The sequence below is a fragment of the Vombatus ursinus genome, unplaced genomic scaffold, assembly GCF_900497805.2.
Source record: "Vombatus ursinus unplaced genomic scaffold, bare-nosed wombat genome assembly UNPS02009132.1, whole genome shotgun sequence".
NCBI lineage: Eukaryota > Metazoa > Chordata > Mammalia > Diprotodontia > Vombatidae > Vombatus > Vombatus ursinus.
This window is the reverse complement of record NW_020948910.1, coordinates 11561516-11589374: the sequence shown is the minus strand read 5'-3', so window position 1 is coordinate 11589374 and position 27859 is coordinate 11561516. Positions and strand designations below refer to the sequence as shown.

General features: G+C 38.5%; 1 long non-coding RNA gene across 1 annotated transcript; it reads left to right on the top strand.

Annotated features, from left to right (window-relative positions):
• Positions 1 to 23269: 23269 nt before the first annotated feature.
• LOC114034828 lies at positions 23270 to 24803 on the top strand. The gene is made up of 3 exons (XR_003568151.1): positions 23270 to 23326; positions 24060 to 24335; positions 24533 to 24803. It is a non-coding gene; the product is annotated as an uncharacterized LOC114034828 (long non-coding RNA).
• Positions 24804 to 27859: the final 3056 nt, after the last annotated feature.

The following is a 27859-nucleotide window of genomic DNA, read 5'->3' as shown; positions in this document are numbered from 1 at the left end:
TCCCCCATTCTTGTTTTTTCGCATCTCTTCACTTGCTTGGCTTTGCCTACCCACTACACCCTTTCAAGGTCAATGTCAAAAAATGCACTCTGGGTTTATCCAGAGTGGGCAGAATCCTCTTGCAGCTTAAAGAGTTAAAGAAAGGGGCTTGAAGGCAGTTCTATCCCTGACCCCCTTGTTTTTTATCTCAGCTCTCTTTGAGGAACTCCAAAGGGTGGGCTCCACATATATTGGACAGCTAGGTGGTACAGAGCACTGGGCCTGGAGTTACTAGCTAGAGTTACCTTGGGCATTTCATTTAATCCTGTTTGCCTCAGTTTTTTCATCTGTAAAATGAACTGGAGAAGAAAATGGCAAACCATTCCAGTCAGTATCTTTGCCAAGAAAATCTCAAATGGGGTCATAAAGAGTCAGACACAACTGAAATGACTGAACGACAAAAACACATATATAATCTTATCTGAACCTCACACAAGATGGGCAGCTAGGTGGTGCAGTTGGTAGAGCGGTAGACCTGGAGTCAGGAAGAACTGAGTTGAAATCCAGCCTCAAATATTTACTAGTTGTATAGCCCTTAGCAAGACATTTAACCTCTGTCTGTCTTACTGGTTTCCTCATCTGTAAAACAAGGATAATAATGGCACCTTCCAGGGTTATTGTGAGCATAAATTGAGCTAATATTTGGAAAGCATTTTGCAAACTTTAAAGCATTATAGAAATTCTACAGAGGGAGGTAGAAATGAGGCTCAGAGAAATGAAGCAACTTACTTACCCATAGTCATACATATAGGACATGTCAGAGATAGGATTTGAACCCAGGTCTTCCCGGCTCCAAATTCAGCATCCACACCGTCATGCCAGGTTGCCTTTTAGCATATGCCAGGGTTCTAATAAAGCTAAATTTGCTAATCCACCCTAGTTAATTGCTTATTTTCATAGTTTGTGGCTTTACCTCTTGCTAGTCATTGGATCATAGGTAGACCTAGAGCCTAGAAGGGACTTTAGAAGCCATTAAGGCCAATCTCTTCATTTTACAGATAAGGTAAGTGAGCCCCTGAGAATCTGTGATTTATCAAAAGTAGTAACAGCTAATATTCAGATTGATGTCCTTTGACCCCAAATTCCATTGCTCTACTCAGTGTACAACGGTCTCCCCATTTCCTCATCCATAAAATGAGGATTATAATATTTGAATCATAGCATCATAATTTCAGAGCTAGAAAGGAAGAGGCTACGTCATTCACCTTCCTGCTCTTGCAGATGAGAAACTGGAAGTCCTGAAGTCCAAGGAGGGAGGTAACTTACCTGACGTCATACTAGCAGGTACTATCAGAGGCAGAATGTGAAGCCAGGTCCTCTTACTCTGATTCCTAGGTCTTTCTACTGTATCACCATCTCCATGCTTGTGTGTCCTATCTCACGGCCTTGTTGTGGGCAAAGGGCTTTACAAGCATTAAAATGTGTTAGGAATGAGCCATTTTTATTGATTGCAGAACTGATAGGCAATTCTGTCTCATGATGACTTTTTAACAGTGGATTTTGGCGGTTCAACTCTACATCTATAATCTTAAGTAATTTTTATTTATGTCTGCTACTAGAGAGTAGGAAATCTATACCTTCGGTGCAGTTAATAAATCCTCCACGGGAAACTACTTAACTTTTAACTTAACTGTGTCCTCCCAGAGTTATCACATATATTAGCTGGAATTAAGACATCTCAATTCCAGTGATTCCAAAATTTAGCAATTTGATGATATAGAACTCTCAACCCTCCACGGAGAAGATAAGATTCCTTAACAAGGCAGAAGTAGCTGGAACCACAAACCCAACTGTTTGTCCCATTGGTGTTTCATAATGTGGTTGCTTTTCAATGAGCTGTCTCCTTCTTACATCCTTTTCCTACTTCAACACCCACACTTTATCCTTAAATTACCACACCACTGAATATCAGGTTGGCCATAAACCACGTCCCAAGAATAGGCAAACAACTGGATTTAGGACTTTCTGAGATTTCAGGGAAATCTTGCCTATAAATTCTCATGCACGGCTAAAGATGAAACTAAAACAAAATTCAGATACCATCAACTTTGTTGTTATTCAGTCATGTCTGACTCTTCATGATCACATGAACCATACTGTTCATAGAGTTTTCTTGGCAAAGATACTGGAGTGGTTTGTCATTTCCTTCTCCAGTGGATTAAGGCAAACAAAGGTTGAGTGACTTGCCCAAGGGTCTTACAGGTAGTAAGTCTCTGAGGCCACATTTGAACTCAAATCTTCCTGACTCCAGGCCCAGTGCTCTATCCACTGAACCACCTAGCTGCCTCCTACCAGCAGCTTAGTGTAAATTCAATTGTGAACCCTGGTTGAATTTGGCATAGATACAAACAAGTTTTATGACTCCACCAAGGAAAACCTGATCATAAGAAAGATTGTTGGCCCTGGGTTCAAATTCTGACTCTGCCACTTACTATGTGACTTTGGACATGTTACTTCACCTATTAAAACCTCAGCTTCTTCATCTATAAAATGAGGTTGGACTAGATGACCTTTGAGTCCTTTCCAGATCTAAAACTATGATTCTATGAATATCTTTATACTTCCATGCTTCAAAGATTGGTGGTTTCATTGGTGTGAGTACTTCCTTCATCAACATGTATCATAAACACCTCAGTAGAGTGTCTTCATGAGTTATTGTGGCTTAAAAAAAATTACCATTTGGCAGCCAGCCTCTGGAGATGAGCTCCCTGAACTTTGGTTTTTACACAACAGACATACAGTCCATCACTGGACTCATATGCAAAGTCTTTCTGGATATAAAGAAGTGCTCCCCAATGCTTCCATGTGTCCTTTGAGATCCCGTGATCACCTTGAGATCATTATTTGCATGTTGTTTCCCCCATTAGACTATGAACTCCTTGAGACCAGGGACTATCTTTTGCCTCCTTTCTTTGTACCCCTAACATTTAGCGCAGAGCTTAATAAACAAATAATTATTTATTTTTTAGGCAATTGGGGTTAAGTGACTTGCCCAGGGTCACACAGCTAGTGTCAAGTGTTTGGTCTGGGGCCGGATTTGAACTCAGGTCCTCCTGACTTCAGGGCTAGTGCTCTATCCACTGCCCCACCTAGCTGGCCCTCTTAATAAATATTTATTGACTGAGTGACATCACCATAAGGACTAGGACCTTAGTGAAGAGGAAATGTCTTTCCACGAGGATAATCCAATTCAGCATTCCTTTACTACTTGCCATCTATGTATAAGACCTTCCCTCCACCTCCCACCCCCATCCTTCACAGTGTTCTGAGCTAACCAGGGCCTTGTACCCTACTCTTTGACAAATATTAAACAAGGTACCCCAAGATACAACAGAAGAAAAAAATCAAAGTAAAAGGTTTAGGTCAGAATAATTGGATTTTTAAAAAATAGAACCATTTAAGACATAGAATCAGAATTTCTGAGCTGAAAGGAATAGTAGCAATCATCCAGCCCAATCCCCTAAATACTACTATTGAGAAAACTGAATCCCAGAGAGTTTCAATGATTTGCCTAAAGTCACACAGTTAGTTAGAGGCAGAGCCAAGACTCAAGTTGAGTCTAATGTTCTTTCCACTACTTTAGGATTCCCCTTGCCCAGTCAAGCCTGTGTTTGTGTGTTATAGGGACTAAAATCAAACATTTACCTGCGATGGTAGACCCTCAAGACATCACCCAACAAAAACACAGATTTACTAAGATTTCTGATGTTTGATAGAGAAACATCAAGACATAATGAATAAAAAAAATGCCTTTGGATCCAGGAAGAACGGGCTAGGCTAGAGCAGGGGTTCCAGGTTCATTATGAATCCAATGAAGTGGCATGAATAAAGGAATGAAAAGTCTTGCTCTTGACTTGAGCACATACTGGCAAGTCACAACATACCAGTACTCCAGGCATCTCTAAAGACTGTAAGTTGTATTGACAGAGAAAGTTGCTCATTGGGAATTCCATATACCAGTGACGTTATGAATCCAGTCCCTATCCCTTTTGATATGAGTAGAATGTAAACTTATTGAAGGCAGAGATCATCTAGTTTTTGTATTCCCAGGGCCTGTCACGTTGGTGGCACTCAATAAATAATTCCTGATAGATTTATTGAATTAATAATAATAATAATAATAGTTGGTATTTTTTATAGTGCTTTAAGGTTTGCAAAATACCTTCCAAATATTATCTCATTTTATCCTCACAACAACCCTGAAAGGTAGCTGTTATTATTGTCCCTATTTAACAGATGAGGAGAACTGAGGCAGACAGAGGTTAAGTGACTTGCCCAGGGTCATGCAGCTGGAAAGTGTCTGAGACCAAGTTTAGGATCAGGCCTCCCTGACTCCAGTTCTAACATTCTACCCACTGGGCCTCTGAATTATCACAAAGCAGATGTAGATTGAACGATGATTTCTCCACATTATACCTTTTCGTGACTGGCTTATTCTATTACTAATTATGGCACCACATTTGAGTATCTGTGCAAACATTAAAGGTTGACTCATTATAGTTTCCTCCTCATGTTCTCACTGGCCCTTGTCTTACCACACATCTCCTCAGTGGGGTTGCTTCTATTGGCAAAGGACAGCTGAATGGTTAAGGAAAAGGATTAAGCCATTTGTTCTTTCCAGTAATTGAAACAAGACCAAAAATAAGTAGTAGAAGTTGTAAATGAAAAGCAGAAGCCTTTGTTAATTCACTCTGGGGATTGGTAAGTAATGTTTTAAAAAGTCACAAAGCCAGAGTGGTGGAATCGGTTGCTAGCAGTTTCCATGTTGAAGCAGCCTCAAGATCTAGTTTATTTTCATATGCTGAGAAAGACTAGTGGTCTTGTGACATTGATATTATGGTTATGCCATGGTGGGTCACCCCCAGGTGACAGATAATAAAGAACTTTGAAGTGGTTTTAAGGTGGTGAGAGGATATTAGGACAAGCTAGGCTAGAGCATGTGGTGTCAGGGCCATGGTGAACCCAGTGAGGTGGAATTGATGAAGATGGGATCTAGGCCCTAAAAAAGAAAAACCTTAGACTTTCCCACATGGCCAAATCTCTGACATTCTCCTGAGGCTATAATCCCATCAACTGGCCTTTCTTTGTGGCTATGCCCAGTCTCTGTTACCCTTAACCTAACCTGGCCTTCCATTGTCTTACCTCCCTATGACCTCCGGCCATTTCCCGCCCTCAATCCTATCTGGGCTCCGTTCTCCCTTAGCCACATGGTCCAGGTCCCTGGAGTTCTATTACCTCATAGACTGCTTGGCCACTCTTAGATCCTTCCCATAGTCTTTCTGTATATAAGATCCATCTTCTCTCCATTAAGATGCTCTGATTCTTAGAACCTAGCCAATACCTCACAGCCTCTCAGATTCCTCAAGAGTTTGGCTAATATGGAGGATCTTTAATAAACCTTGTCTTTGGCTGAAAGAAGGGTTGGGTAGAATTCTTTCGGGCAGGACCTGTGTGTTGTGATCTCAGGATCCCAGCACCCCTACACCTCTAGACCTCATCAGGATGAATAAATGAATGAAAAGAATTTATTAAGCACTTATTTCATGCAAAGCATTGTAGTAAGTTCTGGGGATATAAATAAACCTAATAGCCATGGGAATATCATCAATTTCCAGACCACTGGCACATTTTCTCCCCATAGTCATCATCCAGAAGAACAGCATCAGTGGAGAGGAGACTCACCTCTACCACAATTGCCAACTGTCGTGGACAATAACATTGTCTACCGAAATGATCAGATCAATTCTGTGTCTGTCTTTAAACTGACCCTGTTTATATGGTTAATTGATTTTGTCCTGTTACTGCCTAAGTCATGGTTCTTTGTTTCTGGACTTAGTTCAGAAACTTGGCTGGCCTATAATGAGTTAAGTTTAGAAATCCAGTTCTCCTGTTAATCACTGTTCTATTCTTGCTTCAAGAAAATCCCTGAGGGTTGCAGGTGAGGGAATCTGATCTAGTATCTTTACATCACCAAGCTATCCATCAAGGATATCTGGTTTGTTACCCAAAGAAGTCTGGTCCACAAACAATGAGTATTTCTTAGTCACAGGAGGGGAGGAAGAGGTTGTTGCTATCCCCTCATTCCCAATTTCCAACCAATCATATTGTTCCCCATGCCTCAGCTCTGTAACCAATCATACTGAGTTAGACCAGGTCTGATTACAATTCCCAGAGCAAGAGTTAGAAAAGGGGTAAAGGAGCAGGGAGGATGGCAAGAATGTGGCTGAAGAGGATATAAAGCTTGGAGTCTGGTTTGGGAATCAAGAAAGTGACATGATTGTCATTAATGCCACACACAAAAGAATGCTGCTTCCAATAATGAAATTATATGAAACAAACTACCATTTTTGCTGACACCTATTGCTCTCCTTCACAGCACATTTCTCCAGCCTTCTCTAAATTGACCTCTCCAAACTAGGATCATGTATTCCTTCTGACTCCTGCCTAGCCATTGGATTTGGTTATCTCAATAACTCTATATGACCCAGTATAGTAGTCTGTTAATTTCCAAGACTGTACTTGGACCTCCTTTCCATAATAAGGACCTCTTCTATAGTTCCTATTAATTGTTCTTAATTACTCATTTTAGGGGTTGAGGAACTGATGTGAAAACTCCCATAGGGTAATACGCAAAGACAGACTTCAATGTCCATAAGTAACTGGTTATCATGCAGTTCCTGCCTCTGGACACTCCCAAGGGGCTGGTTATTATTTTTTGTATTTATTTAGTATTTTATTTTCCTCCAGTTACATGTAAAAGCAATTTTAACATTTTTTTCAAACTTTGAATACCAAATTCTCTCCCTTCCTCCCTCTCCACCCCCTCTCATTGAAAAGGCAAGCAATTCAATATAGGTTATACATATGTAGTCAGGCAAAACAATTCCATAATCATCATGTTGTGAAAGAAAAAAATCAAGAAAAATAAAGTTAAAAAAGCATACTTCAGTCTGTGTTCAGACACCATCAGTTCTTTCTCTGAGAATGGACAGCATTTTTCATCATAAGTCCTTCAGAGTTGGCTTAGATCATAGTATTGCTGAGAATAGTTAAGTTATTCACAGCTGATCATCTTAAAATGTGTTCTGTTACTTTGTACACTGTACATTTCACTTTGCATCAGCCCATGCAAGTCTTTCCAGGTTTTTCTGAGAACATCCTGTTCATCATTTCTTATAGTACAATAGTATTCCATCATAACCACATATCACAACTTGTTCAGCCATTCCCCAGTTGATGGGCACCCCCTCAATTTCTAATTCTTTACCCACAGAAAAGAGCTGCCATAAATATTTTTGTACATATAGGTCCTTTTCCTTTTTTTTTTAATCTCTTTCAGGATACCGACCTAGTAGTGGTATTGGTAGGTCAAAGGGTATGCATGGTTTTATGGGGCTGGCTATTTCTAATTAGTCACAAGGTCATGTCAGTTATTTTAGGACAATCTGGCACTCTACCCAATTTAATAATCAACTTCACTAAATGTGTACAACAATTTCATGCCCTACTCTCATAACTCCACTATCTTACTAATTTAGCACATGAAATCATGTCAAATTCTCACATATAGCATCTCTTCCCACCAAAAATTTCCACAATAAAAATACTAGAAAGAGGAAAAAAATTTGCAGTTCTTTAATAGGAAGACACTTATTTCTAGGAGTCTGGTTACTAACTTTCTGCATGTCCTTCGGTAAATCATATCACTTTGGTGGGCTCAGCTTCCTCATTAATAAAATGTGAGATTAGACTAAATAATCTTGAAGTTCCTTTCCAGCTCAGGTAATGAGCAGGCTGATGAACCTTCTTGAGGACTTATAGTTGTGGCAGTCTTTGGCAACTGGTTCCTCTAAGAAGCTAAAATCATTGAATCATAGATCTGGAGCTGAGACTCCAGAAATCACTTAGTTAATCCCCTTCATTTTTCTGATAAGAAAACAGGCTCAGAGAGATTTAATCACCTGTCCAAGATCACATAGGCAGTAAGGTATAAGACTGGGATGTGAACCCAGTCCTCTGGCCCCAAAATTAGGATTCTTTCCAACTAGTGCTATGCTAGTTAATGAGAGTCCCATGGTGTAGTGGATATAGTGCCAGTCCTGGAGTCAGGAAGACTTATTTTCCTGAGTTCAAATCCAGCCCTAGATACTTACTAGCTATGTGACCCTAGGCAAGTCACTTCACCCAGTGTACCTCAGTTTCCTCATCCGTCAAAATGAGCTGGAGAAGGAAATGGCAAACCCACTACAGGATCTTTGCTAAGAAACTTCAAATGGAGTCATGAAGAGTTAGATATGACTGAACTCAAGTCGTTCATAGGAATTTAAAGGGGGATATGGGAAGAGAAATGTTTAATTTGATTCTTTTTTATCCTGCCTCTTTCCTTCTGTCTCTGGTAGGAAGCCTGCATGCTTATACATTTAATCTGGCAATATAATTTTTTAAATTTATTTTTTGGTTAATTTATTTTAATTTATCAGCAATCACTTCCATTAGCTTTTGAGTTTTAAATTTTTCTCCCCCTCTGTCCCTGCCTCACTCCTCAAGAGAGCATGCAATCTGATATAGGCTATATGTATACATTCCTATTAAACATATTTTCACATCAGTGATGTTGTAAGGAAGAATTAGAACCAACAGGAGGAACCACAAGAAAGAGAAAAAAAAAACAAAACAGAAGAAAAAAACAGCAAATAGTATTCTTCAATCTGCATTCAAATTCCATAGCTCTTTCTTTGGATGTGGATAGCATTTTTCATCATGAGACCTTTGGAGATATCTTAGATGCTTGCATTGCTGAGAAGGGCTAAGTCTATCAACGTTAGTCATCGTACAGCGCGGCTGTTACTATGTACAAAGTTCTCCTGGTTCTGCTCACTTCATTCAGCATCAGTCCATACAAGTCTTTCTAGGTTTTTCTGAAGTCCGCCTGCTCATCATCATCATTTACAGCACAAAAGTATTGGATTACATTCATATACCACAACTTGTTCAACTATTCCCCAATTGATGGGCATTCCTTTAATTTTTAATTCTAGGCCACCACAAAAAGAGCTGCTATAAATATTTTTGTACATGTGGGTCCTTTTCCCACTTGTATGATCTCTTTGGGATGCATCCCTAGAAGTGCTATCGCTGGGTCAAAAGGTATGTACATTTTGATAGCCCTTTGGGCATGGTTTCAACTTGCTCTCCAAAATGGTTGGATCAGTTCACAACTCCACCAACAATGCATTAGTGTTCCAATTTTCCCACATCTTCTCCAACATTTATCATTTTCCTGTTTTGTCATGTTGGCCAATCTGTTAGGTATGATGTGGTACCTCAGAGTTGTTTTGATTTGCATTTCTGTAATCAATAGTGATTTAGAACATTTTTTTTTCATGTGACTATAGATGACTTTAATTTCTTCATCTGAGAACTACCTGTTCATATCCTTTGACCATTTATCAATTGGGGAATGACTTGTATTCTTATAAATTTTACTTAAATCTCTATATATTTTAGAAATGAGGTTCTTATCAGAAAATTCTTTCCCAATTTTCTACTTTCCTTCTAATCTTGGTTGCGTTGGCTTTGTTTGTGCAAAACCTTTTCAATTTAATGTAATCAAAATTATCCATTTTGCATTTCGTAATGTTCTCTATTTCCTGTTTGGTCATGAATTCTTCTGTTTTCCATAAATCTGATAGGTGAGCTATTCCTTGTTCTCCCAGTTAGCTTATAGTATCAGCCTTTATATCTAAATCATGAACACATTTTGACTTTATTTTGGTAAAAAGTGTGAGATTCTGGTCTATGCCTAGTTTCTGCCATATTCTTTTCCAGTTTTCCCAGCAGTTTTTGTCAAATAGTGAGTTCTTATCCCAGAAGCTGGGGTCTTTGGGTTTATCAAATAGTAGAATACTATAGTCATTGACTACTGTTTGCTACCCAGCTATTGAATGAGTTTCATAAGAGTCACATACCAGAAATAAAAGGTCTAATGTATCTTCTAAGAGAAGGACCACCTTAAGGCAGGGTCACTGCTGAATGTGAATGACTGATCTACCACTTACTATCTGGGTGACCCTGAATTTTTTTGCATTTCTATGTTCATTTTCACAGGCTGTCCCCATGCCTATCTTCTCTCTGCCTCTTGGCTTCACTGATGTCCTTCAAGTCTCACAAAAAACCCAATTTCTTCAAAAAGCCCTTCCTAATCCCCTTCAATACTAGTGCCTTCCCTCTGAGATTATCTCTAATTTACTTGTGTATATGTATACGACTTGTTTGTATGTAGTTCACACAGTTTCCCCCATTACACTATAAGCTCCTCAAGGGCAAGAGATAGTTTTACCTGTCTTTGTGCTCCCAGAGCTTAGACAGGGGTGGGGAACCTGCAGCCTTGAAGCCACATGTGGCCCTCTAGGTCCTTAAGTGTGGCCCTTTGACTGAGTCTGTGAAGTTTGGATCCAGCAAGGTTGCCCTCAGGTTCCCCACCCCAGCTTAGTACAATACCTGGCACATACTATGTTCTTAATAAATACTTGTTGACTTGACTTGAAGAAGCCCATTTAATTTCTATGAGTTTGCATTTCCTTATCTGTAGAATGAAGAATTTGGACAGAAGATGGCCTCCAAAGTGCTTTCTGGGTTCAAAGTTATGATTCCAATATCTTTTGATGTCAATCTTCCAAGGATTAGGCTGGACATGGACTATGGATGATAGATAAGAAGGGGATTTCTGTTATCTATACATCTAAGGAAACTCTGGCAAAAGTATGAAGCTAAGAATTGCTTAACTTGCCTTAATGATAATCTCATCCTTCAAAAGATGGAAGAGTCAACAAGGGGAAATTCTATTCTGCATCTGATTCTCACTAAGGAGGAACTATTTATGGGAGTGGAAATGATGAAGCCTTAGGTTGAAGTGAGCACTCCATCTTAGAATATGTAACAGAGAAAGAAAGGAAAGCTGGGCATAATCTGACATGCACTCCACGTTTTGGAATAGAAGATTTCAATGCATCCAGAAAAAGAATAAGCAGGATCCCAAGAACTAAATTCTATAGAGGAAATCAGCTCATGAGGGGAGGGGAAGTTTCCAGAATTGAAGATAAAAAATAACCAAGGCCAGTGGAGAGGAAAAGGAGCTGTTCCATGAGGAACTCAGTAACCAACACACACACACACACACACTCACACATACATGTATATGTGTATGTATATATAGATATAATATATTTGCATGTATGTATACACATATATACATATATACACATAAGTATGTATGTGTACATGTATATACATATACCCAAATATAATAATAATAAAACAAAGGGATAAAATTTAGAATGAATTCAAAAGCATGATATGGTCTTATAAAAACTGTTTCAGGATTGCATAAGCTCAGGAAGAGCTGAAGTTGATGAGAAAAGTGAAGAACAAAAAGTTTTTTTTGTGGGTAGGGTGGTTAAAACTGTAATGGGTGGGAAAGGAGGATCAAAAAGGGATAAGATGAAATAACAATAAATTCTTTGACACTTACTTTACTACTGTTTTCTCTGCCAAGGAGAATGACCTTTGAAATTGAAAGGACAAAAACTGGTTAATTGGTTGTCAAGGCAATTGGAGGCAAGTCAAATAACTGGTTGATACCAAAGATAAGTAAGGAGATAATAAGAGAACACTTAGCTGCTTTGAAGAATTCAAGTTACCAAGCATAGGCGAATAATATCATAATATACAGAAAACACACACACACACAACTGGCAGATGTGTTTGCTGAATCACTATTAGTGATCTTTGAAAGACCCTGGAGAATGCAACAGATTATGTAGGACTGAGAAATTTCACAGTTTTCAAAACAGAGAAGAGAATGAAATCAAGAAACTGTAGGTCAATGGGCTTGACTCTTAATGACAATCTAGAAGGGAAAAGATCACCAATGACAGATCATGCCAGACTAACTTTATTTTATTTTTTAAATAGAATAACTAAACTTATAGATCAGGAGAATGCTATACATAGAGTTAACCTACCTCTTAGGGAATTGTTTGATAAAGTAGCTCATGCTCGTCTTATGGAAAATATGGGGAAGTGAGCAACATGACAGTATAATTGGGTGAATTCAGAATTGGTTGAATATCTAAATCCAAAGACTAGTTAATTGGATGTCAACTTGGAAGGAGGTCTGTGATCTAATGCTTCAGTGATCTGCACTTTGCCACTGCTATTTAACATTTTTATTAATGAATTCTAAAAAGGGGCAGAAAGAGAACATTCATTGTGCCAATGACATGAAGCTAGGAATGATGTTTGATATACTAAATGAGATCAGTCAGAATCTTTAAAAAAGATCTCGACAGGGTAGAACTTTGAACCACAAAGGCAAGAGACTAGACAGCTAGCTAGGTGGCTAAGTGGACAGAGAATTGAACCTGAAGTTAGGATGACCTGAGTTCAAATCTGGCCTCCGACAGTTCTACTTGTGTGACTGTGGGCAAGTCATTTAACCCTGTTTGCCTCAGTTTCCTCATCTGGAAAAGGAAATGTCAAGAAAACCCCAAAAGGGGTCATGAAGAGTCAGATACCACTGAAAAACAACTAAAACTTTAAATTTATGACCTCATAAACTAGGGATGTTTAGCCCTGAGATGAGGAGACTTAAAAGACATATTCTAGTTTTTCAAGTGTCTGAAGGACTATCACATGCAAGAAATTAGACTTGTTTTGCTTAGCCCCAGAAGGCAGTGGAGCTAATCAGTGGAAGTTAAAAAGGGGGAGGAAGAGAGAATTTACTTTTGATATAAGAAAAAACTTTCCAACAACTGAAGTTACCCAAAAGTAGAATGCCTCAGAGGATCATGAGTTCCTGAGGTCTATAACACAGGCTAGATGACAACTTGTCAGGTATTTTGGAGAGGAGACCATTTTTTTAGGTACAGGTTGGATTAGATGGATTCTGAGTCCCCTCCCAGTTCTGAAATCTTGTGATCCCATAATAGTGTGACTTTCTAATCTCATTTCTCTCATCTAAGAGAAACCCAATTGTAACAAGCCATAGAGTAACTTCTCAGGAAGCTTCCATCTCTTTTCTCTTGACCTTTGCCCTGACTATCCCCTGGGCGTGGAATGTTCTGCTGTCTCACCTCCACCTTTTGCTTTTCCTGGCTTCCTTTAAGACTCAGTTCAAATCCCATCTTGTTTGGGAGGTCTTTACCAGTCAACTACAGCTACTAATGTCTCCCCCCTCTCAAAGTGCTTTCCATCACACCTCTATATATCTTTTATCTGGGAGAGATGAGTTGAGAAATGCACTTGATGTTTTAAAAAATTTCTCAAAGCAGAACAACAATCTTTTCTTCTTATCAGGACTTGATCCTAGTTCCCTGGAAGGGTAGAAAATAGGACCTTCTATATTTCAAGTTCTTTACCAATTTTGAAAGCCTTGACAGGTGGTTTCTTTTTCATGGATGGGTCAGTTTAAAACAAGAGAAACTTTTGTTCAGTTTACTCCCCTTCCCAAATATACCTCCTCTGTCCAGATGCATGGCCCATCTATTGTCTCCTTCTATGAAACGTATTCTAAACCTGCCTAGAGCTGAAGGTAGAGTTGGCCATAATGTTAAGTCCTCATGTCAAATATCTGGAGTGTTAGTTGTTTGTCAAGTAATAATTACAATCCTAAGTACTTCTTAGTCCTGTCCACGTAAGACAAACTTGTAAGGGTCATTTAACTGGTCTCCAAAAGCTCTTTCACTTTGTTAACTATTAGCACAAGAGAAAGGACTCCAGTCAAAATAGTCACTGTATAGAATATAAGGCTTAACAACTTCAAGAGGCTAAAGGAAAACGTATATGTTTTAATTACAGTCATAAGCTATTCATTTTTCATGGAAGATCTGAACTTGTATTTATTTATTGCTTTGTCCTGCATTTTCAAAAATCAAGCTGTTGAGGCCAGTGACCCTTTTTCAGAATTCTATTTTTTTTTTTTTTAGGCAATTGGGGTTAAGTGACTTGCTCAGGGTCACACAGCTAGTAAGTGTCAAGTGTTTGGTCTGAGGCCGGATTTGAACTCAGGTCCTCCTGACTTCAGGACGGTGCTCTATCCACTGTGCCACCTAGCTGCCCCAAGAATTCTATTTTTCATTCAGTTTTCCTTGTCCATATTTAAGAAAAATCAGTATTCTTTTTTCTGTCTGATAATATTTTTTTAGGGAAGGAGAAAAAAAAAGAAAAATAATCACAAATTATTTACCAAGTAGAAAAAGTGCTTTTTCATGAGAGGCAAGAGTGATGCAGTGGGTTTAGAGAGCTTAATTTAGCATGAAGAAAAAAAATCAAGGTTCAAATCTCTCTCACCTCTGACACTTATTTGCTAGGTGACTATGAACAATTCACTTAATATCTCCAAGCCTAAATGTCATCATCTCTAAAATAATGGCAATGATAATACTTGTAGTACCTATTTCACTCAAGTTGATTTTTAAGGGGCAAATGGGCTAATACACTGCAAACTTTAAAGCAATATGTAGATATTATTATTATTTTTCCCCCTTCCTACCTCTGTCTTCCCTGGATTCATCAATTCTTCATTTTAAAATGATTGAGTGGAGTTTGCTTAATGGAAAATAATTATAACCTTTGGAGAGAGACCAAACCACTCAATTTTCAGGAGTATATGCTTGAAAATAAGGAGGTAAAATATTGTTAGGTTCAACTTGTTCTCTCATTAACAGGAGTACCAAAATGATCAGAGAAAGAGCCTCAGAAAATGCTTTTAAGGAAATGCTTGAAGGAAGTCACCTGTCATTCTAAGTCATTTGCTCTCTGGGTAGGGTTTTGTTTTCCCAATGGGTTTTTATCCTATCCTTAGATTCAGAGGTTAGATAGAAACCTTAAGCAGGAAGAAATTTGGGGCATTCCCTTAATAATTCATCCATATCACCTAGTTACGCAATGCAATCACAATGGTACTGATAATAAAATACCTAGTTTCTGTGACCTATACCAATCTCCTAGACCATTCATTCAAGTAGGAAGAGAGTTGAAGAAAAATTATTTAATATATCAAATGTAATCAATTCCATCATCTCTTCCGCATATAATTAAGTCACAAAGACTACTCAAGAATCAGAGAGAGAGAAAAAAGAAACCCTAAATTTACCCTACTACAACTTTAAGAAACAACCTCTGATTCTCAAAGGGAGTTTTTAATTTCCTTGTCAGATACTCTTGTCTCTCCCTTTGGTTTCATTCAATGAATAACATTTATGAAATATATCTGCACCTTCAAAAAGTGACTAGTTGATGCAATCACATTATAATTCAGTACTTTCCTTAAAAAAAAAACACAAAAAAACAAAAATTTTCTCTTGAAAAAATGCAGGGGTGTTTTAAACTACATTGTCTATATTGGTTTTCTGTATTCATCAAACCTACTGAGTAATTACTTAAATTCTTCAATGACAAAAGTAATATATGATGGCTCCCTAGTTCATTCTCCACAGCAGCTGTCCCAGAACTTTTCTATTCATAAGAATATATATTTAGGCCTGGAAGGGATCTTAGAGGTCATGTAGTCTAACTCCTTTCATTTTATAGGTAAAGAAACGGAGAGAGCCCAAAGAGATTAAGTCATTTGCTCAAGGTCACAGGTAGTAAGAAAAATAACAAGGATTTTTTCCCAGATGATTTGATCCAAATCCAACACTTTCTCCACTGTAGCCCATTGAAGGTGAATCTATGCAGTAAAGAGAATCTAGTTATTGGAGTAAAAATGATGAGAATTTTGGAAGCTTCAGTAGCTCCATATTTCCTGTTGCATAAAAAACCAATAACCCTTTTCTGTTTCCAGTAGAATGTGAGCTTCTTGTGAACAAGGACTGTGCATTTGTTTTTGTACACACTTTAATATTTTGTATACCTGGCTCCAAATACAATGCCTGGCACATAGCAGGTGATTAATAAATGCTGATTGATTGAAGTGACCTCTACATCGTAGAATTTATACTGGAAGAGAAGAAAGCTTAGGCATAATGACACACACTAGATTTTGATAAAGCAAATTTAAAGACTTTGGAGAAAGAATAGGATCATAGTCATGAGAGCTAGAAAGAAACTCAGGGGTCACATAGTCCAACCCCTTCCCCATATCAATCACTTTTCAGATGAGGAAACTGAGTCCCAGATTGGTTAAATGATTTGTCTAAGGTCAAATCAGTAGTAAATAGCAGAACCAGAATAACTCCGCTATGAAGCTGAAAGTTCCTTTAAGTCACGGACAATATTTGTTTTATTCCCCTCAGTACCTAACAAGGTGCCTCATATATATCTGGTGCTTGATTCTTATGTTCTGTTAAAGATGCTAGGTATGTGTAGTCCATACCCAAGTCACAATACCCCATCCTCTAAGATAAAAGTTCTTAAAAGAGAGGGAGAAGAAATGGAAGCAGTATCAGATTTAACTTGGGTTCAACAATCACTACAAATGGAAACTGTAGCCATGAAATAAAAGACCCCTTCTGCTTGGAAAAAAAGCTATGGAAAATCTGGACAGCATACTAAAAAGCAGAGAAAACACCTTGCCAACAAAGGTCTATATAGTCAAAGCTATGTTTTTTTCCACTAGTAACATATGACTGTGAGAGTTGGATTATAAGGAAAGTTGAGTGCCATAGAATCAATGTTTTTGATTTATGGTTCTGGAGAAGACTTTCGAGAATCCCTTTGAACAGCAAGGAAATCAAATCAGTCAATAATACTTCAAATAATTAATGCAGACTATTCACTGGAAAGTCAAATACTAAAGCTGAGGCTTAAATGCTTTAGCCATATATTGAGAAGAAGGGACTCATGGGAGAAGACTCTGATTTTGGGAAAGATTGAAAGTGAAAGGAAAAAGGGAATGGTAGAGGATGAGATGGATAGGTAATGTCATGGAAACAACAAACATAAACTTGGACTGACTTCAAGAGATAGTGGAGGATAGACGAGTCTGCCGTAGGTCATGAAGAGCTGGATAGGATGCAATAAATGAACAACAACAATATTGGATCCACAAGGTGAGGGGAATCTGTGGATAGACTTCAAAAGGTCCGTGAACCTGGACAGGAAAAAAAAATAGACCTTAATTTTCACTAACATTTTATTTCATTTGTATTCTTCTGTATTTAAAAACATTATCCTGAGAAAGGGGTCATGGGCTTCACTAAACTGCCCAAGGGGACCATGACACCAAAAAGATTAATAAACCATCCTCTAAGACAATGTAAGTCCTGCTAACCCCTAGAGTCCTCTTTCCCTCCTGCCTTTCCGCCTTCATCTTTCCCTTTCCCCTGGGCCATCCCAGAACCCATCTAAGCTTCTTGACTGCTCACATAGCTTGAATGGGAAGGGAGTCAACAATGCTATACATTCTGATGTTCTGACAAAGTCCTTACCATTTGACTTGCTACTGCTTCTGAAGGTCCTCTAGATCTTATCATCTGCCCCATCTACTCCCTGGAACCTTCTGACCTACTGTAATCCAAACCCCAAAGCCCATTGGTATGAAACTCTTTTCTGTGTCAGGTGACATCTAAAATCCCCAATTCTTTGTCAGGGTTTCATTATCTTTAGCCATGCTTTCTAACTTCCTTCTGCTTATATCATTTGTCTTCACATGAATTAACAGAACTGGGTAGAGGTCATTGGATTTTAAGAGCTTCAGAACAGTTTCCATCGCACCCTATAAAATGTTGCAGAAATACAGAAGAACTTTGTCTGGGCAAGTCATTTAATCTCTCTGAGCTTCAGTTTTCTTATCTCTAAAATGGGCATGATAGTATTTCTGCCACTTACTTCACAAGGCTATTATAAGGAAAGTACTTTTGTAAATGCCAAAGTGCTATATAAATATGAGTTATTGGGAATCATAGGATTTAGAACTTGATGAGACTCTTGATATCATCTATTTCAATTCCATCCTTTAATAGATGAGAAAAAACAATGCCAGGAGTGTTAAAGTGATTTGCCAGAGGTTATACAAATAATACATATCAGAGATGATTCATATCAGCTCCTTTTACTCCAAATTCAGTATTCCTTCTACTTGGAGGATGTTGTCACTACTATTATGATAATTTTCTAAGTGGTGTAATGACAAAAATAACTCACATTTATATAGCATTTTAATATTTACAAAATACTTTATACTGTTCTAGCTTCAGGGGCTGCAAAGTCAATAAATGAATCAATTCCTCTTCTCAAGGAACTTACATTTTAACAGTCATACTACAAACTAGTAGTACGGCCACATGAAATCATCACTAACCTTTTTTTTGTTTTCAGGGTTTTTTTTTCTCCAATATTTTATCTTAGCTTAGGAAAGGGAAATCAGAGTATAAAATAACATGGCAATATTTGCTCAAATATTTAGGAAGTATGATTTTTTAAATACTAATTCATGCTTCCTGAGAACAATTTTAAAGCCCCACATTCTGGTCCCACCAGGGCCATTTTTAATATTTTATTCCTCTTTTTCCAGAAATAGGGAATTACCTAAAGGTTTTGAAAGGTCTGTGCTTTTAAGGTGGATGAATCAGAATCAGTATGGCTAAAGTCATCCATTACCAAACTTTATAAAAGGTTGTCATTCACCCCTTAAAAAGCTCATAGAAAATGCCCCTGTGGGACATTCCTATAGGAATAGAGCAAATGAACAGGCAGTTAACACTTGTATCCCCCTTTCCTACTTTCCCAGTCCCCCTTGCAGTCCCACAGACTCATCCAATTTTCCAACTGGCTAATAAAATGCTGCCTTTTGGGCCTCACTAGTGACTTCTGGAATATTAAGTGAGTTGTTGGGCCTAACTGTTGCCTGGCCTAAGAAGCCTGTGAAGAACTTTTCAGAAGAACTTTCACTCTCCAGGCTTAATTTTCACTGTTTGCTCAGAAAACCTCACTACTGTTTGCCTAGAAAGTCTTGTTACTGCAATAAAGTGTATTTCCTTGACTGCTTTTTTCCTTAGGCCTCTTTTGCATGTTTTCTCACCATTGTTTCCCCAGGAACATTGAGGTCAATTCCTTTATTTCCGTAATGGGAGGTTCTGTATCACTTCAAAAGCAAGGAGCCTTTGATTTTAAGGACCAAACAAAAGGGGCTTTCCAAGATGAGTCTGGTACACTTAGGGGTGCAAATGACAGGGAAACCTCTTTATGTCTCTTGTTCTCCCAACCAACCTAATTATTTCCAGGAAATAGTGAATAAGAGACCCAATGGAGAGTTGCTAAGACTTTATGAACCCCATGACTGTAAGAGAAAAAAAAAAGATTGAGTGGGCAGTGATATTTATGCCTATAATGCAGAGGTAAGAAGGATGGATTGTGAGGTGCCCAAAAATGGGAGCAAGGAAATGAAAAGCTGATGGGAAAAAAAAAGGAGCTGAAATGTTGAGTCAGCCAGGCTTTCCAGGAAACCATGCATCCTGTAAAAGTCTTCACTCCTTTTTTAGTCCCCTTTTCTCCTGTTTCTTCTGGTTACCATCAGAATCAATATGTTGGAGTTAAGAGACAAAAAAGCTGAATAATTATTGACCAAACTAGAAAACTCATGGAAAGGATAGAATTAGGTTTTCTAATCCAATTTTTGATATAGTCTCTGCAAAGGGTTGGATTGGCATTCATCCAAGTGAAACATTTCTAAAGATCTTGGGTTAAGGACCAACTTTGAATATGAAAGATAAATACATGGGATTTGGGTTATAGTGAAATTACAGAAGAACAAACTACCAGAAAAGAAGTCAGACTAGGAATTAGTTTATCTCACAACAAAATGCTTCCTATAAGCGCCAGACCCTGGAAGTTTCACATGACTCCTTATATAATCCTCCATATCTTTTCTTGGTCTCATTATCATCAGAACCAAACATAGCCAGACTAGTGCAAAACTGAGTAGTGGATGAAATAGCAAAACAATATTTGGATAGCAAATTTCAGTGTTGTGTACAATGTCTAGAGCGAAAGGAAGGAATGGAGCTCAGAACCTTATGTTATCTAAGAGAGTTAATATAACAACTAGCAAATATTTTGTTGTTGTGCTTTGTTCATTTCACTAATGTCCAACTCTTCATGACCTCGTTTGGGGTTTTCTTGGAAAAGATACTGTAGTGGTTTGTCTTTTCCTTCGCCAGCCAATACTTTAGCAGGGATCAATTTATGTAATTAACAATCCATTACCACTCATTGCCATCATGTAAACAGCAGGTCTTTAAAGGCTTGGGATATAACCCTTCCCACTATGGAATATCCTCTCTCCCAAGTATATTCACCTATTGAATTCTACTTATCTCAACCTAAATAAAATCTCTTCTGTAACATATTCTCTGATTCTCTCAGTCACAAGTCATCTCTGTACTTTCACAATATATTATTTATATCTCTGTGTGGATGCTCTCCCCCCCTTTTTTTTCAGTTACATGTCCTATATTTCCTACTTTTTCTTCTTTTTCCATTAGACCGTGAGATCCTTGAGAGCAGGAACTGTTTTTCAGTCGTCTGTAATGTGGAGACGAAATTTACTTTGACAATTGTTGTATCAAATAAAATCATTTATTCAAAGTGTCCTATAAACCTTAAAATACTATATAAATGTGAACTATCATCATCATCATCATCATCATCATCATTATTTTCACCAATATTACCAATAAGGGCTAGGGGCTTCAAAAGAGAAATGCATGTTTAGGAACTGAATAGCTAACTAAAAAAATGGAATCTGCCAGCCATGATGGTGCATACTTGTAATCCCTGCCACTGAGGAGGCTAAGGCTGGTTGATAGCCTGAGCTTAAAAACTCTGAGCTACAGTATCCATACTACATTTAGCATTAATATGGTGAATCCCTAGGGAATTGGAACATCACTAGATCACCTAAGTTAAGGGACAACCAGCCCAGGCTGGAAACAAAAAAGGTAAAATTTCCTTCCCAAATCAGAGTAGTATCTGGCTTGTGAGAAATTTCTGCATTTTCATCCTGGGTAAAATAGGGAGGAAGAGAAGCAGGAGCAGGAACGAGTGGAGAAAGAGGAGAAAATAGTGGAAAAGAGGAGGAAAAAGAGGAAGAGAAGGAAGAAAAAGAAGAATGAGTGAATGAATGAATGAAGAGGAGAGGAATAGAAGGAGGAGGAAGAGAAAGAGGAGGAAATGGAGGAAGAGGGAGAGGAGTGATGGAGAAAAAAGGAGAAGAAAATGAAGAAAGAGGAGGAGAAAAAAGGAGGAAGAAAGTAGAGAAAGAGGAGGAGGGGTGGAGAAAAAGAAAAAGAAGGAAAAGGAGAAGAAGAATAACGATAATGAGGAAGATTAGGAGGAGGAGAAGGAAGAGAAGAAGGAGGATTAGGAGGAGGTTTAAGAGGAGAAGGAAGCGAAAGAGAAGGAAGAGGGAGATGAAGAAGAGAAGGTGAAGAAGGAGAAGAAGGAGGAAGGGGGAGGGGAAAGAGGAAGAAGAGGGAGAGGGGCAGAAGCAGGAAGAAGGGGAGGAGCAGAAAAGAGGGAGGAGGAAGAGGAAGCTGACAAGGGGATCATGGTTTAAAAATATAGGTATGATGTGCTCTTGGTGAAAGATAGAGTGTATATAATAATGGCTGGTATAGACTTATTTATCTGGAATCTTGTGATTGTAATCAATAAGACCTTAAATCAATGAGGGCAGTAGAGAAAAAGAACTACCCACATCGATGTGACAAACCTGGGGAATCACAGAAAGTAACAGGAAGAATATAGTAGGAAGAACAGCCGGAGAAAACCAATAAGTAATTCATGAGAGACAATGTTCAAGAAGAGAATAACAATAGAACTCATACTCTGAGATATCTATAAAGAAATGTACAAAGTAAGGATATTAAGCAGAGCGATCTTAATGAAAGAAGGTAAACTTAATCTCAAGTACACATGCCTGATAATTGGTAGGATTGGACTGTGCCTAGAATTTGGTTTTGGAAGGTACCCTTTTTTCAGACGAAATACCAGATACCAAATTTGAGGCATGTGGGGATAGAGTGGTATTTTGTGAATTGGATTTAAGTGAAGCAGAGTTGCTCAGAATTGTCACCCTCCCTCATTCTTCCTGAGTCATCGAAGTCCAGTAGCAGGACAAAAGTCAAGACAACTGGCGATAGTTCAAGATGCAGTAGGTGACCTTGAGGTCTTCAATGCTTGACCAAGCTTTAAGCACAACACCTGCTTCAGCTGCCTGCATGGTCATTGGAACAAACTGTTCTCATCCACCCATTCTTCCAGGGGAAGTCTTCACAAGCTTGGAGTATATACCCACCTAACTCATCAATGAATTTTAGGTCTGTAGGTTATCCTCAACCTGATTTAGCCCATCTGCCATGATGGTTTTACTAGGGTGTGGCTGCTTTGCATGCTGCAGATTCTTGGAACCACAGGTAAGAGACGGGTGAAAGGTGAACACCAAAGGTGGAAAGCAGCCCTTACACCAGAGGTACTAGTCCTTCCTGAACACCCCATACATCCCAATATTGTTATATAGGTATGCTAAAGGCCACCTAGACAAAAAGAAAAATTAAATGAAGTGTTAGACAAGTAGATTGTAAACCTGGCATGGAAGCTGTCATATTATTGTAGTTCTAATGCTATTCCAGGCTGCATGGAGAGAGATTTAGTGTTTGAAGTAAGGGAGATAATAATTCCACCATAATTTTCCTAGTTAGATCACATCTGAACTATTATGTTGAGTTCTGGAAGCTACATTTTAAGAAAGACACCAATAAGCTGGAGTGTCCAGAAGAAGTGAACTACTCAAGTGAAGTCAATAAGCATTTAGAAAGCACCTACTATGTACCAGATACTGCGTTCTGAGGATACAAAGAAAAGCAAATGATAGTCCCTATTCTCATGGAGTTCATAGTCTAATAAGGGAGATGATATGCAAATAATGTACAAACAAGTTATTTACAGAAAAAAATTGGAAATAATCAACAGGGAAAGTACTAGAATTAAGGGGAATCAAGAAAGGTTTCCTGTAGAAGGTGGGGTTTTAGCTGGGATTAGAAGGAAGCCAGGGAAGCCAAGGGACAGAGATGTAAAGAGAGAAAATTCATGGAATTCAGTGAAAATGCTCCTAGTCCAGAGATAGAGTAAGTTTGAGGAACTTCCAGGAAAGCAGTGTCACTGGATTGCAGAGTATGTGGGGGAAGGGAAGATTTAAGAACACTAGAAAGAAGGAAGTAGGCCATGAAAGTGGGCTTTGGACACCAAACAGACGATCCTGAGAATGGGAGCCCTTGGAGTTTGCACAGTAAGTGTGATATGGTCAGATAGTCAGGCCCTTGAGGAAGATCATTTCAGTGGCTGAATGGATAGATTGAAGTGGAGAGAGACGTGTCAGGGAGACCAACCAGCAGGCTACTGCCATAGTCCAGACACGAAGCAATGAGGATCTGTCCCAGGGTGATGGCAATGTCAGAAGAGGTATATTCAGAATGGGATATATTCAAAAGATATTATGAAAGTAAAATGAATAGAACTTGGCCACAGATTGGTTTTAGGGGAGTGTTAGAGAGAGTGAGGAACTGAAGATAATACCTAGGTTGTGAGCCTAGTTAACTGGGAAGATGGTGGCGCCCTTGACATAATAGGGAAATTCAGAAGAGAAGAGAGTTTGGGGCAATAATAATTGAGTTCAGTTTTGGACATGTTGAGCTTAAAATGTCTAGGACATCTAGTTCAAGATATTCAAGATGTTAGAGATGTGAGACTGGAGACCAGCATAGAGATTAGGGCTGGATAAGTAGATTTGAGAATTGTCAGCATAGAGATGATAACTGAATCAATGGGAATTGATGAGATCAAGAAGGTAAACTTGACCTCAGGTACACATGCCTGACAATTTATATATGTATGTATATATACATACATATGTATATATATATATACATATACATACACACACACACACACACATATATATATGTCACAACAACTCTAAGGAAGGTTTGTTTTTATTATTATTATTTTTTTTTTTTTTACAGTTAAAGAAGCCAAGGCTCAGAGAGCTCTTAAGTCTCTTAGGACTTGTCCAGAGTCACACAGTTAGTAAGTGTCTGAGGCCAGATTTGAACTCAGGTTTTCTTGACTCCAGGATCAGAACTTTATACACTGCACCATCTGTCTACAGAGAGGTAACCTGTAATGGAAGCATAATGCCAAATGATTTCTGAAGTCCTTTGACATATTTAAGAATGGGGGAAGAAGTAAGGGGACTGATTTACAAGGTTTTGTCAAGCCAGAGACTGGCCATTCATTGGGTGAGTAGTGTATGAATGGAATGTTAGTTACTTGGTGTAGAAATAGCAATTGGTCCAATTATTTTTTTGATCATGTGAATATTGGGAAGGAGTGAGAAAAATGGTGGGCTTGGCCTGAGTTTTCACCCCTTATCTGGTGATTGTAGTATGTGAGATGTTTACAAATTCAGTTTGGGTCATGTTTCTTTCCTTTCTAGGTTGCATTTCTGACTCATCCGGACTTTCTCTAAAATGCCCCAGAAACCTCTTTACCTTGGAAGCTCACTTTACCACTGGACTTCACATAATGGAAGTACCCTCTGCCCCTTTGGCCTCTCCCTTTGATTACTGGATTCTCCCCAAATCTCCCTTTTAAAGAAGATGCCTGGGCCAAGTCTTCATTCCTCCAAAGGCTACAGACTCTCTAGGACTTCTATATGGTAATGCCCCACCTTTTCAGTTTCCTTTTAAGTGCAATCCCTCCTCATTAGAATGTAAGTTCCTTAAGGGCAGAAACTATCTTTCTGCTTATTTTTGTATTCCCAGAATTTAGCACAATTCCTGGCACTGAGTAAGCACTTGATATAAATGCTTGTTGACTTGTCTCATGTGAATAAACACATATATATCTATAATGTACACAATATACTCCCTATTCCACTTAAAATTCTAGTGCCTTTCCCCATTTCCCAATTGTGGTGGGTCAGTCCTTTCAAGACTCCCTGCAAGGCAAGCACACTGATGCACCCTAAGGATTCTTGGGCATTTCCATCTGCCCTGCTGTTGAACTTGAGAATCCCAGGGCCTTTCTCTCCATCCTTCAGCTGAATCTTCATTTATGTATCTTCTCCTCCAATTGCAGTACAAGTTTCTTGAGAACAGGGACTATTTTCTTTTTCTATTTATACCTCCATTGTTTAGCTCAGTATTTGGCACATAGTATTTGATTTTTTTTTCATTCATTCATAAGGAAGAAAACAATGATGATGCCAAATCCAACCTAGTACTTTTCATTTGAATCATTTCAGGAGATCTTCCTCTTTCTTTCCATTTATAAGGAAGGCATCCTTATCCTAGTGACATCACATAGCAACCTAACATTTCCACCAACAAAATCATGAAGCTAGATTATCCTCCCTCTCACTTTGGATGGGATAATAATATTACAGAGCCTTGAGAAACAGTTACAGAAACTATAGCCACTGGCTATGAGAATCATGGAAGAGTGCCTGATATACAGATGACCCTAACAACCTTCCCTCCAACCCATACCAGCTGTTCCACAAAAACAAGTTATTCTATCCCTGACTCATGCTCCAGGAGCAATGATGAGAAACTTTAACATTTCTAAGACTGTTATAGAATGTCAAGCTCTACACTTTTTTCAGTCATCAGGTTTAATTTGCTTTCATGGTCGATAAGCTAGGAAGGGCACCCATGATAGAGGCACACATCACCAGCCAACTACCAAAGCTCTGAGGTAAAGTTCTATTCAATGTTCGATGGCCCATTTGGAGCACAATTTATTGTAGCTTCAATGCTAAGTATAAAAGAGGGTACAAGACTTTTGTTTGAACTCGTGAATGAGTCTCATAGGTTATGAATGATACACAATAGGAAGAAGAGGTTCTGGTGAATATTTTAGTGAGATCTTCAATACAGGGTTTTAAGTCCACTTAGCAGGCACCCCATGTGAGATTACCTAGTAAAATTCATGAACATATTCTTTCAGTTAAATGATTCATTTGAACACTAGAAGAGGTAACAAGCTCTAAACTAAGAGCAATAGAGAATTTCCTACAGGGTTCCTTTTATATAAGGCCCAAATTCACACCACTGGGGACCACCTGGCTTCCAAGCATTGACATGTTTTCTTATGCATTGTAGGTGCTTAATAAATATTTGTTGATTTGAATTGATTTGAAGTATTGGTTCATGACTCTAGTTTTATGTGTGGAGCCCTGGATCATGTGACTCAGTAATGTCTGTGGTCCTGGGTCATCAGAAAAAAATGGAACTTTTAAAGAGGGAAGCAGGAAATAGTCCACTAGAGGTCAGTCAGAGACCTCAGTCCCATGGAATGTGGTTAAACCAAACCTCCTTTCCACTGTACAGACCTTGGTCACTTTGACCAGATGATCCAAGCAACACTGTCCCTGAGTTGATGGAGAACTGAGTAAACCATTTTCCTCAGATCAGACTCATAATGATGGTTCCATTATTCCACCTACAATTCCACTATTGTAAACAGAATGTAAATCCAGTCACTGGGATACAGGTTAAGACGTTTAAAAAAAAAGAGGAATAGGAAAAAAATTGACCAGAATTCTACTTGCTCCATAAGGGGAGGTTTTAGAGACCATGGGGGTAGAATTGGGGATGTGGTATAACCTTTCAATTCAGTGCTTCACTAAGGTGGAAGAAATTACAGAGTAAAGATCAGAATTAGATTCTCTGTGGGAGCCTAGGATATTTTTGGACTAGTCAATGAAGAGGCATGTAGATGCCATCGTTTTCCAACATAAAAGGAAGGTGTCTTGGGAGAAATTAAGGAGGATAGTAAAGGAATGCTATCTTCAGAGGCATTATGTGACACTTAGAGTAGGAAGAGGACTGGTGTATAAAATTAGGGACAAGCAACAACTAGGAGAAAGAGGGATTGAGAGGAGAGTGTGTTGCAAATGTTATGAGGCCTGAGCATACTCAAGAGATGAGTATTGAACTACGTTACAAAGGTAGACATGTACTATTACTAATTTTCTTTTTATACTATTCCATTAAATGCCTTTAAATTATCCAGTTGTATACTCTGATCTACTATTAAAAGTAAATGCATCAATAGGGACAGATAGGGACATTGAGAGTATATTGAACCTGTAACAAACAGCTTGAAAGGAGAGACCCATACATGAGTATGGCAACTTGGGTGATACATGTAAATCCAAAGTGAAATAAGGGCTGTATGAGTATAACTGTGCTTTCACCCATGCCTGGAGAGTTTGTGTGCTGCTATTTTTTCAGTGGAGAATATGACTCAATTACTGAAGAGAATGCCTAGACAACACTTTAGACCTGAAAGAGGGGCAGAGCTGGTACCAGAGCTCTTAGGAGAGACATGCATGGTTCTAGACACTCTTAGGGAAAGAAAGACATACTTTAGATGCTGCAGATATGTAGGAGAAACGGGCTCCTTGACATGTCCAGGTTGCTCTCTTAGAAACTCTGGAAAGAGAATTTCCCATTTATGGAGATCAAGTCCTCTCTCCCTTGACTTGAACTGAGATATCTCACTCCCATCTGGACAGATCATTTAACCTTGTGTATTTCACAGTTTGATCTTTATTGCTTCTCTTATTTCTTTTTGTTAGAATAAATGTGTTCAGTAGTGTTCACTATTTGTGATAGATTTTTGGGGAGACAGTCATTAGTATGAAGGGGCTATGCTCCCCATCTAAGCTAAAGAGTATTAACTAGAGAAATAGCTTTTGTTTTGAACCCCTAAAATTAGTACTAATAGACCAGCATATTTAAAGGGACAAAAAGAT